The sequence below is a fragment of the Poecile atricapillus genome, chromosome Z, assembly GCF_030490865.1.
Source record: "Poecile atricapillus isolate bPoeAtr1 chromosome Z, bPoeAtr1.hap1, whole genome shotgun sequence".
Classification (NCBI taxonomy): domain Eukaryota; kingdom Metazoa; phylum Chordata; class Aves; order Passeriformes; family Paridae; genus Poecile; species Poecile atricapillus.
In genome coordinates this window covers 25,157,467-25,171,488 of record NC_081289.1, presented here as the reverse complement: position 1 = coordinate 25,171,488, position 14,022 = coordinate 25,157,467, and the positions used below count along the sequence as shown (strand labels likewise).

Here is a 14,022-nt window from a genome sequence, read left to right as displayed (position 1 = left end):
AGGAAATGGGGCTATGTTAGAGAGAGATGCTGTGCTCCAAACCTAATGCTGCGTAGCAGAGGAACCCGGTCAGATGGCCCTGCAAACAGGCCCAGATTTGTTTGCTCACATTCACCAGTATGCACCATGACGAGCACTTGGTGGTTTGCTCGTTTTGGAATATGTGTGATTCCCAGCGCTGCTCCTCAGTTCATAGCTGGCTTCTAATCTATATGTTAGGCTTGTAATGGTGTACAGTGGCATGATTGATCCAGAGCTAGATGTTACAACACTGTCATCTCTCTTTTGGACAGTTCATCAGATGTTTGCAGCATAAATTTCCAATACCAACTTTATTTATCCACAGCCATTACTTTGTGCTGCAGCCATTTCACTGCATAAAACATCTGGGGTATAATTCCAGGACTTCTCTACTATAACTCAGGAGCAAAGGCTTTTCACCCAGCAAGCTACACAAGCTGTTTCACTGGCTTGGATGGAAAAGATGGAAGTCTATAACTAATAAAAATGCCAGCAAAATGTATATATTTGGTTGTGTGCACAGCTTGAACTGAGTGAATCCAAAGCAGTGTGAGCTGCTGTAATGTGGCTCTCTCCCTGTCCTGCCAGCATGTAACTCACACAGCTTAAACCACCTTAACTACTGCTGGACTCCACACTTGCCCCTTGCTGAACAATAAACAGGACAGAGATGTGGTGCTCCTTAATAGCACCTGTAAGATCATCATCCTGTGTTCCAACAGAAGCATTCCTGTAGCAGCCAAGGAAAGAAACATAGCTGGACAGACCAATAATTGAGAAAGCTGATGTATTTCCGACAAAAGAAGGGAGTTATTCACACCCTCTATCTGACATTAACCTTAAAGTATTGATCCTGCAGTCACATTTTCTTCATCAAAGAAGGATTCTGTGGATCCACTCAAACTTTGGCTGAGTGTATACATGCATTTGGAGTGAAAAATAGGTGTGACCTGAATTTTAGGACTAACCTCTAAGACTACCCTTTAAACAAAAACTCAGCATGGTACATCTCCCAGTGTTGGTTAACTCCCACCATTTGAAGGGACAGGTTAGGCTCTCATGTGCCTGTTTGACTTTGCAAAAATTAGCTAGTTGTCATCAGATGGACAAGAACATAGGTTTTAGTAAATATCACACAAAATATTTGTGTATAATCATTCAGTTTACTTTAAACAAATTAGCTTCAATTGTGCTCCTACTCCATTTGTCTGCCTTCTGTGACTGTTCCAGAAACATATTTACTGGCATGGATTTTCCCTCACATAGCAACATTTACGTGAACATATTTGTAAAAAGAAAATGTTGATTCTATAACCAAAAAGTATTCACTCTGATGAGACACTACTACTACTGAGTTAAAACTACCAAATTGTTACTGGAAATCTTTTTCTGAGGGAAAAGCTGTAAAAGCATGTGGGGTTTGGGGCATATTTTTGTTACATTCTTTCTTTTGTTGGGGAACTGGAAACCCAAAAATTTTCCATTTTGAGTGGATGGCATACGATAAAAGTCATTGAGTACATGTCTCCAGTTAGAAAATAACTGAAATTCACACTTCATGTACTTAAAGCCATGCTGGCACAAACAGATTAGCAAACAAGTCAGAGGTTGACTTGCCCTTGTGCTGTCAAAAAAAAAAGTCAATCAACAAACAAATTAAGGGAAGCTATTATGTTCCTTCAAGAATTATTTGAAAGCACATGGGAGAAGCCATTAGTGGTCTCCCAGGCTCTTCAAAAGAAATAAGGACTTTCTGTTGATCATGCATGGAATTGCAGTTTTACATTACTTACCAACCCTATATTTTGTAACATTTGTACTGAGTGCTAGAAAAAGGCAGGCTGGCTTGGGTTCACAGTGGAAAAACCCAGGACTAAAGTCTAAAAAACAATTGAAAAACAAATCTGTTATCAATTGAAATCAAGACAGGGAGGAGAGAGAGAGAGAGAGAGAGAGTTCAGAAAGCAGAGAGAAATGTTAGTCCAGGCAAAGGAAGCAGTATTGGAAAAAGACATGTCAACAGCTGAAGCTGTGGGACACTGAGGAAGCCCCTGCTAGCAGAGAAATTTGAGTAATGGCACAGACTGGGACAAACCAGATTGGAAAATAAAGGAGAGGGATTTGAAAAAAACGAGTGAGGTTTCCACACAACCTTCTCTTCTCCAGGCTGAACAGCCTCAACTTCCTCAGCCTGTCTTTGTAGGAGAAGTACTCCAGTCCTTTTATCAACTTCATGGTCCTCTTCTGGACTTGCTCCAACAGTCCCGTGCTCTTCCTATGCTGGGGACACAAGACACAGCATTCCAGGTGGGGGGGTCACAAGAGCAGAGTAGAGGGGGAGAATCCCCTCCCTTGCCCTGCTGGTCACATTCCTGTTGATGCAGCCCAGTATTCCTTTGGCTTTCTGTGCTGAGAGCACACACTGATGGCTCATGTTGAGTTGTTCGTCAACCATCACATAACATACGCAGAATGGGTTTCAAACAGGGACAGAAAAGTGGTATTGATTATTTGAAGCAATTTATATTAAGAGGAATGATTCTACCCATGAAGAAGTTAACTGAGAAAAGCTGATATGAATCCAGAAACTTTCTTAGGCAAGAGAGGCTGCAGGTAAGCAGGGGCAACCCAATGCAGATATAAAGCTGTGTGTATTTCAGTACTATTAACATTAACCAGGCAAATAGAGCTCACAGAATTTTTTTACTGAAACACATCTTTTGTCTGTGAATGGCAATTTGTTGAAGCTGACACTCTGCAGCAACATACTTTCTAGTCTCAGTGGAAAAGGTTGCTTAGATCTGAGATGAACTCACTAGCCAGAAGGAGAGAAGGAGAAGAGGAAATCAGAAGAACCAAATATTTAATGAACTCATCTAGAATACAAGAAGTCCAGGGTGAAGTCTTTGCTGGCTGATAAGAATTTTGAAACAGTTTCCACCATTTCAATATTAAGCTATTAGTCCACCAGTTCTTCTAGGAAAGGGTTGTTTTCTACCTTCCTCACAGGAAAAAAATAAACAAAAAACAAAAAACAAACAACCGAGGAGGTATGGATATGTCACAGTAAAAAGAGTTACTCTGAAACTTCTAAAACACCCTGAGGCTTTGCACCATCACATCTCTCCACCACTTAAGGTGGAAAGAAGACCCTGAAGCAGCAGTAGGCTCATGAATGGAGGTCTCTGGCTCTGATGTCAGAAGTAAGGGAGCTCTTTGTAGTCTTGATCAGATGGTATACAACTACATTTTCATAGGTACTCAGTTCTCTGTGCCTTCTCTGAGGTATTTTGCACCTACTGTTCTATTCTCTGCTTTTCAAAGGTGCTCAAGACCTATTGCTCCCTTTCATGTCCTATAGCAAAGCAATTAGGTTAAGTTATTTCAGACTGGGTTCCCAGAAATGAAGATGCATAAAATGAATGAACACATGAAAATATTGGCCCTAGTGTCTCTGTGACTCAGCTTTTCCATCTCTACAATGGAGAAAACAATGCTTACTGATTCTGCAAAATACTTGGAGCTCTAGGAGTGAAAAGCAGTATGAATGTTAGGTATGATTATAATTTTTATAAGAAAAAAAAATATTAAAAGCATCATTTATCCCTGGGGAAGGGATCCCAGCACAGAAGAGGCATCCCCATCTGAAGAACCACTTGAAAGTTGAGCAGTTGCTAAGAAACGACAGTACCTTCATCGCAATGAATACCTTGAGACAGATGGAGTGGGCAACAATTTCACAGGGCTGCCATGAAGTAAAAAAAGAAATGGGACCAGGCATCATTAGCAGAGAGGAGATCATTAGATTCCTGCACTGCGGTCTGCATGAACCTAGAGTGAAAATGGATGAGGACAGTCATGTAGGAGAGATAGCAGGGAGTGACTCTCTTAAGTGCTCTATGAAGAATAAGGAGGCTCTGGGTGCTTGTTAAGTGGAACGGCGGTGTCGGTGGAGGAGCCTGAGGACACAGCAGATAATGGCTTCTTTTCAAAGACCTGAGCAGAGTACCAGAAGCTATGGAATTACTGGAAACAGGAGTAAAGTAAAAAGACAGAGTAAGGAGATAGGCCTAAATGATGAGAGGTACCAGGGTCAAGAGAAGTAGTTGTTTTCTTGAGCGACTGAATTATGTCAGATGTTTCCAGGGCTGCAAAGAGAGTGGGAGGGAAGGCATGAGAAAGGCTCAGGAAAGAGGGCTGTTAAGTCTAAACAATATAAATCAGGGAAATCTGTGATTGAAAGATGGAATAAGTATATTATCTGGAAAAGAGCTAGGAGGTGAAGACAACATGGGTGTGCTGGGAATAACAGTGGTGTCAGAGGACCAGGGAGGAAGGGCTAATACAACTTGAGAAACAGAGAAAGAACAACAAGGCCATCCTTGATAAGCTGCCCTAAGTCTCCCAGTAGATATGAAGGACATATTCACACTGTTGTTCCTGAAAGTATAACCCAAACAATTGGCAATCAGAGACTTGCTAAAACATCCTGAAAAAGATCTTGAAGTAATGGATTTTGTTTATGTTTGGGTTTGGTTTTTAGTGCAGATGGTGTTGGACAGAAATGGAGATCAACTCAGCACTGCAGGTATTGCCATAATGGACAGAGAGATGAAAGGAGGGAGCCACTCAAACTGCAGATGAGCGACAATAGGCCTATGCGGAAAATGCTTGAAGGGCATCAAACATTTAGTATAATCATTTAGTATAATTCTGAGATTAAGAGACAACAGGGATTGGTGCAAATTATGCAAGGCAGCACAGGGTAGGGTGGGAAAAGTTGGTCTTATTAGGACTGAGTCCCAGAGATCAGGAAACTGAGGTTGAGAAACTGCATGCCAATAGTTGAGAAAGAAGAAGAAGAAAGAGGAGGGGGCAGCAGGAAGTCACCAGAGTTGGAACAATAAGCTAAAAATTAAGAAGTCTAAAAGATCATGGAAGGTAAGAAAATAGAAGAAATTCACATGTAGAAAATTGTTTCAAAAGTGAATGGAAAGATGAGATGTTAAAAAAACCCACATAGAATCTACTCAAGGTTTCAGAGATGGGAGATGAAGCTTCTCCCTAAAGAAGCCAGAGGAACAGGAAGTTTCTTGCTTATTTTGGCAGTTTTGTCCTGCAGGAGACACCCTTGACAAGACATGACCTAGGAAAGATGCAATAAACAACAGAGACAGTGGTATTGATCTTTGGAACCCCGCAGAGTGTGGGAAATGCTCTACTGCTGGGATTATCCCCTTGATCAACTTTTGGGGAAGTCATGAGATGGGAGGAAATCCCACTACTTTTCTCTCTGTAGAAATGCTCTGCACCCTACAGCTTGTGGGCTGTGATGGGAGATCCTCAGCCTCTCAGTGCCACTGTTCTGCTGCTCTGGTGGCACCCAGCCCACCACTCACAGACAGTCCTCTCCCTGCCACTGCCTCCCCTTACAAATGAACACTCCTGATGTGTGGATGATTGATTAGGCAAAAGCAATATAGGGAAAATGTTTTACCCAGCTATTTAGACCAGATCATGAAAGCACAAACCCGCTCAATTCTCAGAGCCAGAGAGGCCCAGCAGGACTGTAGGGGAGGCTTAATAATCACACTAAAACCCCCAGCATGCAGCAGTTACATTATCTTTTCTTTACCTGCTGTTCCACTTGTGTCATTCCCTCTTCTTGAATCCCTGTGCTGACTTCCAGACTCCTTCTACATCAAAGTTCAGTTCTCATTTCATCTTCAAGGCCTCACGTGGCTCTCTTGGAGCTTGCTCCCTGTCTCCTCTCCCATGCTACTCGGTGCTCACTCAGCACATCTGCCCCTCCCCAGCCCCCTCCATTGCCCTGCAGCAATGACTCTGCTCCTCCTCTCCTGCTGTCCTCTCCCCTCCTTCCACCGCACAACCTTATTCACCTCCCTCTGCCTGCCCTCAGGACTCATTTACTGCAGTTAGTCTCTCTGCGTTAATGACTTCCACTTCTCCTGTGCCCTTGGCAAGCTTTGCCCCTTCTGACTATTAACTTTGTTTACTATATTACATCTTTGGAATGAGGAATGATTCAGAGATACCCAGCTAAAGCCAGGAGCAAACAAGATATGAACATGCCATAACTCAGCCTGTGACCTTTCTCAGGCACTTCCTTCCCTCATTCCATCCTGCAAGTCTCAGGCCTAATCCTGTCCCCAGTGTTTCCCACTGACCTCACCAGGAGCAGGATCCAGGCCTTGTAGCTGCTGCCTAATGGCTGCTGAGAGCATCCTCTGAAGAGCTGGATGTCCTCACTTGCAAGTGCCCCACATGCTGGGGTCTTTGTACTGCAAAATCCTGGGGACAAAATTCTGCCTGTTTAGCTGCCAGTAAAATGCTGTGTACCCATGATGGCATGTGGAAATACATAATAATGCTTAAAGCTACAAGCAGACAGCATTATCAGGGAAAGGCTTCCCCCTCCCACTCACCCCTTGTCTATCTGTTTCTTTCCCGTTGTCAAAATTTAGCATCCTCCACTGAGAGACTCAGTTTTGCTCTGATGCTTGGAAGGCATCCAGTCCCAGCTTGCTTGCTTTCCCTGCCAGTCTCCACAGGTATTCCATACACAAGGCTTGTCAGGAAATGCTCTCTCTTCTCTCCACACCCCCACCCCTCCCACCCCCTGCAGGGGAATCTCCAGTGCTGGGGTTGTTACAGGATCCCAGGGTCAGGCAAAGTCGTTCATTCTCTCTTTGACGCATCAATCGCCTCTGCTCCTCAGCGCACTGTGAAGTGCACTACAGAAAAAGAGGAGCCCTTCGGGAGGAGTGGAGGGCAGCTCTCAAGAGGCATTTGCACAATCCATTTGTTGTGTCAGATCACAGAGGAAACAAGAGGAAAACCTGCCCGATTTTGGTTCCAGCTTGGCCAAAACTCATTTAGACATTCAATAAAAGGGGCTCCATGAGAGACAGTTTGGACCAGAGACTAATGCACAGACTGAATTCCATGTTTGAGATTGACATGACTCTAGTGCTGGCTCAGCAAAACCAAGGGCAGCACCTTCCAAGGCTGTGCCAATCAAGAGGTCTTGGTGCACAGTGGATTTCAGAGGTCAGTTTTGAAGGAGCAGACTGGTAGACTGAGGTGTGGCAGCTGTTAGTAAAGCGGTCAAGTGGTGCCCAAGGAACAGCTGGCCAGCTGTGTCTTCAGCTGCCACAGCTGCCCCAGCAGGACCCAAAGAGAAGCTGCAAACATGCTGAGTAAGGTGTGTGAAGTCAAGCAGATGCTGAGACCAGGCTGGAAAAACATGGACAACTACTTTCCCACAAAGCTCTGGATTTATAAAACGTCCTGATCTATACTGGGGCAGGAAAAAGATAGTTTTATATGCCTTTTTTTGTTGAAACCAAAACCATAAGTTAGAGGCACTGAAATTGGCCATAAGCCAATAGTTCAGGTATTTACTTTATTCCCCTGGGATTTAGGTGACCAGGTCAAAGTCCCTGCACCCCTCTGAGAAATTTTCATTGAAAAATGCTGACCAACTTCAAGAAAGAAAGACTTTCAGCAGTGGCTGTGGCACAGACAAAAAAAAAAGGATTTACTCATGGAGAGACAAACACAAAGTGAGGCTGAGATGCTGCTGTTCTTTGATCTTAGCACTTTTCTTGTCTGGCAACTGAGTTCAAAGGTAAGAGAATGAGGTTAAGATCTAAGATGCAGCACAACTTTTGTTGTTACTTCACAGACTGCTGCAGCTATAGCAGTAAATTAGAAACTGAGAAAGCAGCTGGTACTTCAGACCAGTGATTCCAGTGGAGAATTGAAAATATTTTCCAAGGGAAAGTGGGCAAATATGGAAGGGATTTGGGTTTTGGCAGTCTTAGGAGACAAGTTCTGATGTTAAAGACTTTGAAGCAGGGAAGTTTCAGTTCTGAGACCTACATCATTCCATGTGTAGTGCAGGTGGGGAGTAGAGAGGTACAGTTTGGTACAAGAAGCTCTGATGGATATGTCTCCAGGTAGTACAATTCGGGACATAGAAAGTGGCTTGGTACCTGCTTGGACATGATTCAAAACCCTGAAACGGCCTTTCAGGTTTCTAAGTGAGTGTAACTGGGCCAGATCACATTAGAAATAATATTCCCCAGTCTAGTATTGTGAGTAAATTTTATTCCATTATGAATAGCCTCCTCCCTGGGATGCAAGAGTAATGTTACGTGTAGAGTAGCTGAAAACGCTTCAGAGATTAGCCTTAGCACATAGCTCACACCTACAGACTCTTCTGTAATAAATTAGCGTGCTCAGTGGATGAAAAAATATTGGCGAAGCAGCACGACTTGCAGTCAAGCTTCAAAAGGGTTATTATGACTGAGCAGCAGTACCTGCTCCCCCGTATGCCTTTCCTGGCTGTGCCACAGGTAGATTCACACTCCTCCTTTGCAGCCTTTCCTTCAGCCTCCCCTTTCCAAATCATCCTTCCCTCGCTGACCTCTGCTCGTTTTTCTTGCAGGCACCATCCCTAAATCTAGCACACCTTTCCCCTCTATGGTTTTCTTTTTAAAAGCCAGCGTAAACTACCAGGATATACATGTGCACACAATCGTAAATGTCTCATGATCCTGTGCTGCTATAAACCTCCCTTTTCCAAACACCCTGCTGGCACTGTTTGCTTGTTAAATAAGCCCAATGCTGTGCTTAAGTCTAACTTTTGTTGTAAGAGCTTCAGGAGAGGGCCAAATCACTTTGTTTTCTTGTAAATCACTGGGGTACCCACAACCCTGAGGAAATAACAATAATAAAATTATTAATGTTCTAATAGCAGCCTCTAAAAGCTAACAACACTTGCAAGGCTTGGCATTTGTTTTTTGCTCAGCTGCATAGAAAGGGACCTAAAATCAAATCTGTGTAATGTCTATTTTAGCACCCAGTGTTTGATGTGGATTATGAGTAAAGCAGCAAGTTAGAACAGCAGTAGCTTGTTTGGAGACATTAGGAGCCTCAGCATAGCTGTGCTACAGCAATTTGATCAGACTCACAGCTACCCTGCACGGCCCTGTGGGGTACAAGCTGTGTTTACCAACATTTTTTGAACCCCAGTGACCGAAGTGAAAAATAAGCGTAATGTGTGTAACAAAGCAAACTCCATGTCCTGGCTCTTTCAGCACAGAGGGCAATGCTTTCCTACAACTTTCACAGACTGGTCTGGTTGTTACTCTGGATATTTGCCTTGCCAGCAATTGCAGCTAAATGAGCACAGGGAGGTATGAGCCTAAACTGTTTTGGAACCTACACATGCAATCCATACAACTCTTCAGATCCTGAATCGTAGCATAGCTGGGAAATGCAAGAAACAATATTAAGCCATGTTTGGATTCAGCACTCATGCTGATTGGAAAGGCACTGCAATGGAGGTTGTCCCCATCCTGAAGACATTGTCAAGTCAGAGACTTGACAATGACTAACCCTTTCTGCAAGTGGCTAGCTCAGGACCAGTGGCTTCCTCCTAAGATGTCAGTAGGAAGGGGCTTGCTATACATCAGATCCACTGATCTGATCTTCCTGCCCTGTTTTCCCTTGTGTTTCTTATTCCCTATTGATTTAGGAACATTTGGGAGGTTTTGGTTAGCTTTGTGAGTGAGGTCCAGGTCAGGACTCAATTAGCCAGGAGTGAACATCCTGAAGAGCTTCAGCACACTCATATTCCCTTCATCCTGGCATGTTCCCTGGAGCACAGCCGGGTATCTGTTCTGGGTTGGGCTTCTCCCAAAACACCAGTGCTGGAGGATGAGATGTAGTGACTGCCAGAGGAAATTGCAAAACTGGAAAGTCCTGACCTCTTCCTCAGGGCTTTCATTTTCTAATTTGTAGGTGGTGCGTTCCAGGGCGTAAAGGACACGGGGCAGAAAAGCCCCATGAGTGCATGGCCCTGCACGTTGCAGCTCAACCTGAAGCGCTGCAGTCAGCAGGGCTTTCTGCCAAGGAAATCCTACGCCCAGTTCCCTCCTGGCCATCTCTGGTGGGCTGCCTGAAGGGACAGCAAAAATCCCAGTGCACTTCCTGAACAGACTAAGGGATAACCAATATTCCCTGCCTGGGCAATGCCGCCTCCACTCTCCAAGGGCGAGTGTGTGCGCGCTCAGTGAGCGCGTAATGGCAGCCACACTCATCTGCAGAGCCACCGCACCGCGGGACCTCTGTCAGTGTTGCATGAAGGGCTTTGGGTTCCCTGGCGTAAAAAGGTACCAGAGAAAGTCCAGCCCTTCCCTTGTTCTATTTCTTCACCTGAAATAGACTTCACACTCATCTCCTGGGCTGGAATGGCCGGAACAGGTTGTGAATTTCCAGTGATCTCCAAATCAGGCAACAGCAAAGGGACCCCCAGGTCTCATCTAGAGACCTTAAAGAAAGCAGGCAGTGCCTACCTTCTCAGTCATTTTCCCAGAGGAAGGGAGGAAAATGAAATGAAAATCCCTGAAGACCACTAGGCAGGGTTGCAATTTTCCATGAGAGGCAAGCCGAGGAATTCCCACACACTGTTATTCCCCAAAATTTCTACTGCTGGGTGTCAGTTCTGCTACAGATTTCACAATTCCTACTGCAGGCTGATGATGCTGTGTGGGAGAACACAGGAGACTCGCTGAGACTGCCAAATTGCTAAATACATGTGATGGTGGGCTCTCCCTTCCTCCATGTGTCTGAGCCTTGGAGGGGAAGGGGGAGGAGAGCTCAAGTGGCGCAGAAGAGGGAGGATGGATTAAAAGCTGCCTCTGTCATTGACTTGTTCCATTCTTTGGATTATTTCCCTGGGGTTCTTGGGTATTTTTGTTATTAATAACTAATAATAATTTCTATATAGTGCTTTGCATCCTGAAGGACCCTAAAGCACACCACATACTTCTTAAGCTAATTAACAGCTGCGAGCCTAATTCCTCTCTTGGTTGTGGCCCTAACTGCTGAAGGAGCAGCTTAGAGTCACACTAGATTTACACCAGTTTAACTGAGGACAGCGTCTCCCTATAGATCCAGCTGGATATGTCAGAGACAAATGCAATGTGGAGCTGGAGATGAAGGATTTGAAGTGTGTTTTCTCCTCCTTCATAATTTAAAAATGACTAAGGAAATTGCATTCAAAAAGCCTTGTGAACACAGCATTACAATTGCAAGATTCAAGATTTGGAGTTTGGGAATAGCCAAGGCCTGGTTCCTGCTGAGTTAGAGGCTCAGCTCATATCTGTACCAGGCATGCACAGCTTGTGGCTCATCCCAGGCTGTGCAGGACACTTTTCACCGTGCAAGGACAGCTGGTTTGCCCTCTTTTCTTGCCTGTTAAGTCCATGTCTGTACACTGTTACTTAGAGTGACCATTAGAGTTACAGTCTCATCAGTGATCCAAAACATGACCTACTGCACAAGGTGAACCTGGCTCTGTCCTCTGATGCACACTCAGAGATCAGCAACACAGTTACCTCTGAGCAGAAAAATGCAACACTATAGGATGAACTAAATCAGAAATTTTCTCGCCTGTGGTTTTCCTCTACGTACTTCTGGGGAAAGACTAATCCATTTGAGCTCTGGGTCTTTGAGTCCAAATTTGAGATGGTTCAATCCTCATGTCCTCATCCAGCTAGGATGTTGTTTACATGCTCTGATTTCTGAGAGTTTGATGTTGTAACCCTATATGCAAAAACTGTCCTAGTTACAGTATTGTTGCCATGATAGGGAAAAGGAAAAAAAAAGAAAAAGAAAACAGAAGAACCAGCTCTTAAATACTTCCTCCATCCCATTCACCCCTTTCCATCCAGGCTTAAATTAGTGTCTTCCTTCCTCTCACATCTGGATGTACAGCCGTGGATTGGGATTGCCTGTGGTAGCTATGGAGCATCTCGTTTCCTCCCACACCTTATGCACATCACTTCTCTCTCACTGCAGATAATTGCATCACCCTTCCTGTCACTTGGCTCACAGTTGTAGTGTCACATTTGACTCGTTACACACACACATTAATGGTTTTGCTACAAATTGATAGATTTTTTTTTAATAATCTTTAATTTCTTGATTTCTTTCACTTGCCCTTCCTCTTTTGCTTGGACTTTTCTCCATGTCCTGATCAACTTCTGCTTTTATTTCTCCATCCTCCACCAGAGAAGGTCCAGCACTTAAGTTATGTTCTTTGAATTTGAAATCCAACATCATGCTACCACATCTGAGCACAATCACAATCACAATCACTTACAAACCCTTTTCTCAACTCTATTTCTGGTTCCCAGCTCATTTCAAATCTAGTTCTGTCTCTTCTTGCAAGGCAAAGGCACTCCTTCCACCAACTCAGCTACTACACCTTGAAAACTGGTACAAGGCTTGTAAGCCAGAAAGTTCATATATTTTTCCTTCCTAGAGTGACACTAGTCACTCTAACAACAGTAGAAATTGTTTCTGATCTCTCTGCTGAGGAACCAGAGATGTTGCTCATGCTTTACTCATTCACTGAATCACACAGGAAAATATCATTATAAAAACCAAATTATTTCATTGACATATAAATTAAATCACGCATTTGTTATATATATATAATTATTTGCAATGCCAGTGCAGAAGGCAAATGTGAGAAATAGAACACTAGGAGGAACACAGCTATCCACAGCTTTCAATGAGTTAGATGAGCCTAATACATTTTTGTTTTAAGTACTATTTTCAGAAGAAATTTGGTCTGGGTTTGATTCTGGCGAGGTCTAGAAAAAAGATGCAATTGTTTACCATGGGAGACGTTTGTACGGGGTGTCTGCAAAAAAGGATTTTTTGAATTACTTTTATTATTGCCATGTTGAGATTTTTCATTTGTGACTTGGACAGACGTCTAGCAGTCCCTGAAATCCAGCCACCCGCAATGTTTCAGTTTGTAAAGCTCAAACATGCTGGATTTGCGTTTGCACCAAAACACATTCGAGAGCCTTTGCCCAATTCTCCCAGCCAATCTCACTTCTTTGCCTGTGACAAAGCACGGGAAATTTCAAGCCACAGCAAGGATATTTTTGAAAGTTACAACCCTGTAAAAAGAGGGTGTTTATAAATGGAAATCTTCATATAATCTTAATAATAGGTTTTGCTACCACTGCATCTCCACCCACGTACACGGAATAGCTGTAGCCAGCTTTGAGGCAGAGTCTATGGGCTACTTAGCAGCACGCAGCACGCAGCAGCAGCATTGAGCAGGGTGGGAAGGAGGGGAGGCTGCCACCTCCAAGGAAAGATGCAAAGCGGTTCCAGGCTGACAGCAGTGCAGAGTCCAGCCCTAGCACAGCGTGGGCCCCCTTGGCTGCCGCAGCAGAGCTCTGCAAGGCACCGTGTGGGCAATGCCAGGGTGGGATGGGCTCTCCTGCACTCCCACCCACACTGCTGAGGCTCGGCAGGAGGGACCTGAGTCACCTGCAGCAGCACATGTGTGGTCATTGCACTGAAAGGGTGGTTAAGCATTGGAAAAGGCTGCCCAGGGAAGTGGTGGAGTCACCATCCTTGAAAGAGTTCATGAAACAACTGGACGTGGCACTTAGTGCTTTGGTTAAGTTGGCACAATGGCTGACAATCAGTCAAAAGATGGACTCAATGATCTCAGACATCTTTTCCAACTTAAGTGATTCCATGATCCTTCTGTCATTAGTCCCTTCTCCTTTTCCAGGTGATTGTCAGGGATAGTGCAGAGACTAAGCGAGGAGAAGAGCTGAAAAAGGCAGAACAGGAGCTTGGTATTAGTTTGGATGGGACTAATCTCCCTGGTGCTCTCTGGCAGGTCTCTATACCCATCTCCTTCCACCTTATCATTTTCTCCTCAGTGCTACCCCATACTGCCTTCTACCACTTACTTCTCCCATCTATGTCTGCATTTCTTTTCCTATTTATCAGCCATCTCCTGAATAAATTAATCTCCACAGAACCAGTGTGTTCAGGCCATTTTACTGCTGTAGCTTTGGTTACTGCTAATGTGCTGTGATACACCTCTTCCTCCATGCTCATCAAGGCAGCAGTGGTCTGTAAGACAGTGTT

The 14,022-nt window shown here is 44.2% G+C and overlaps 1 protein-coding gene across 1 annotated transcript in view; it reads left to right on the top strand.

Annotated features, from left to right (window-relative positions):
- LOC131573214 (voltage-dependent calcium channel gamma-2 subunit) overlaps positions 1 to 14,022 on the top strand; it is a 50,962-nt gene that overhangs the window by 25,584 nt on the left and 11,356 nt on the right. The gene's annotated exons all lie outside the window — the stretch shown is intronic.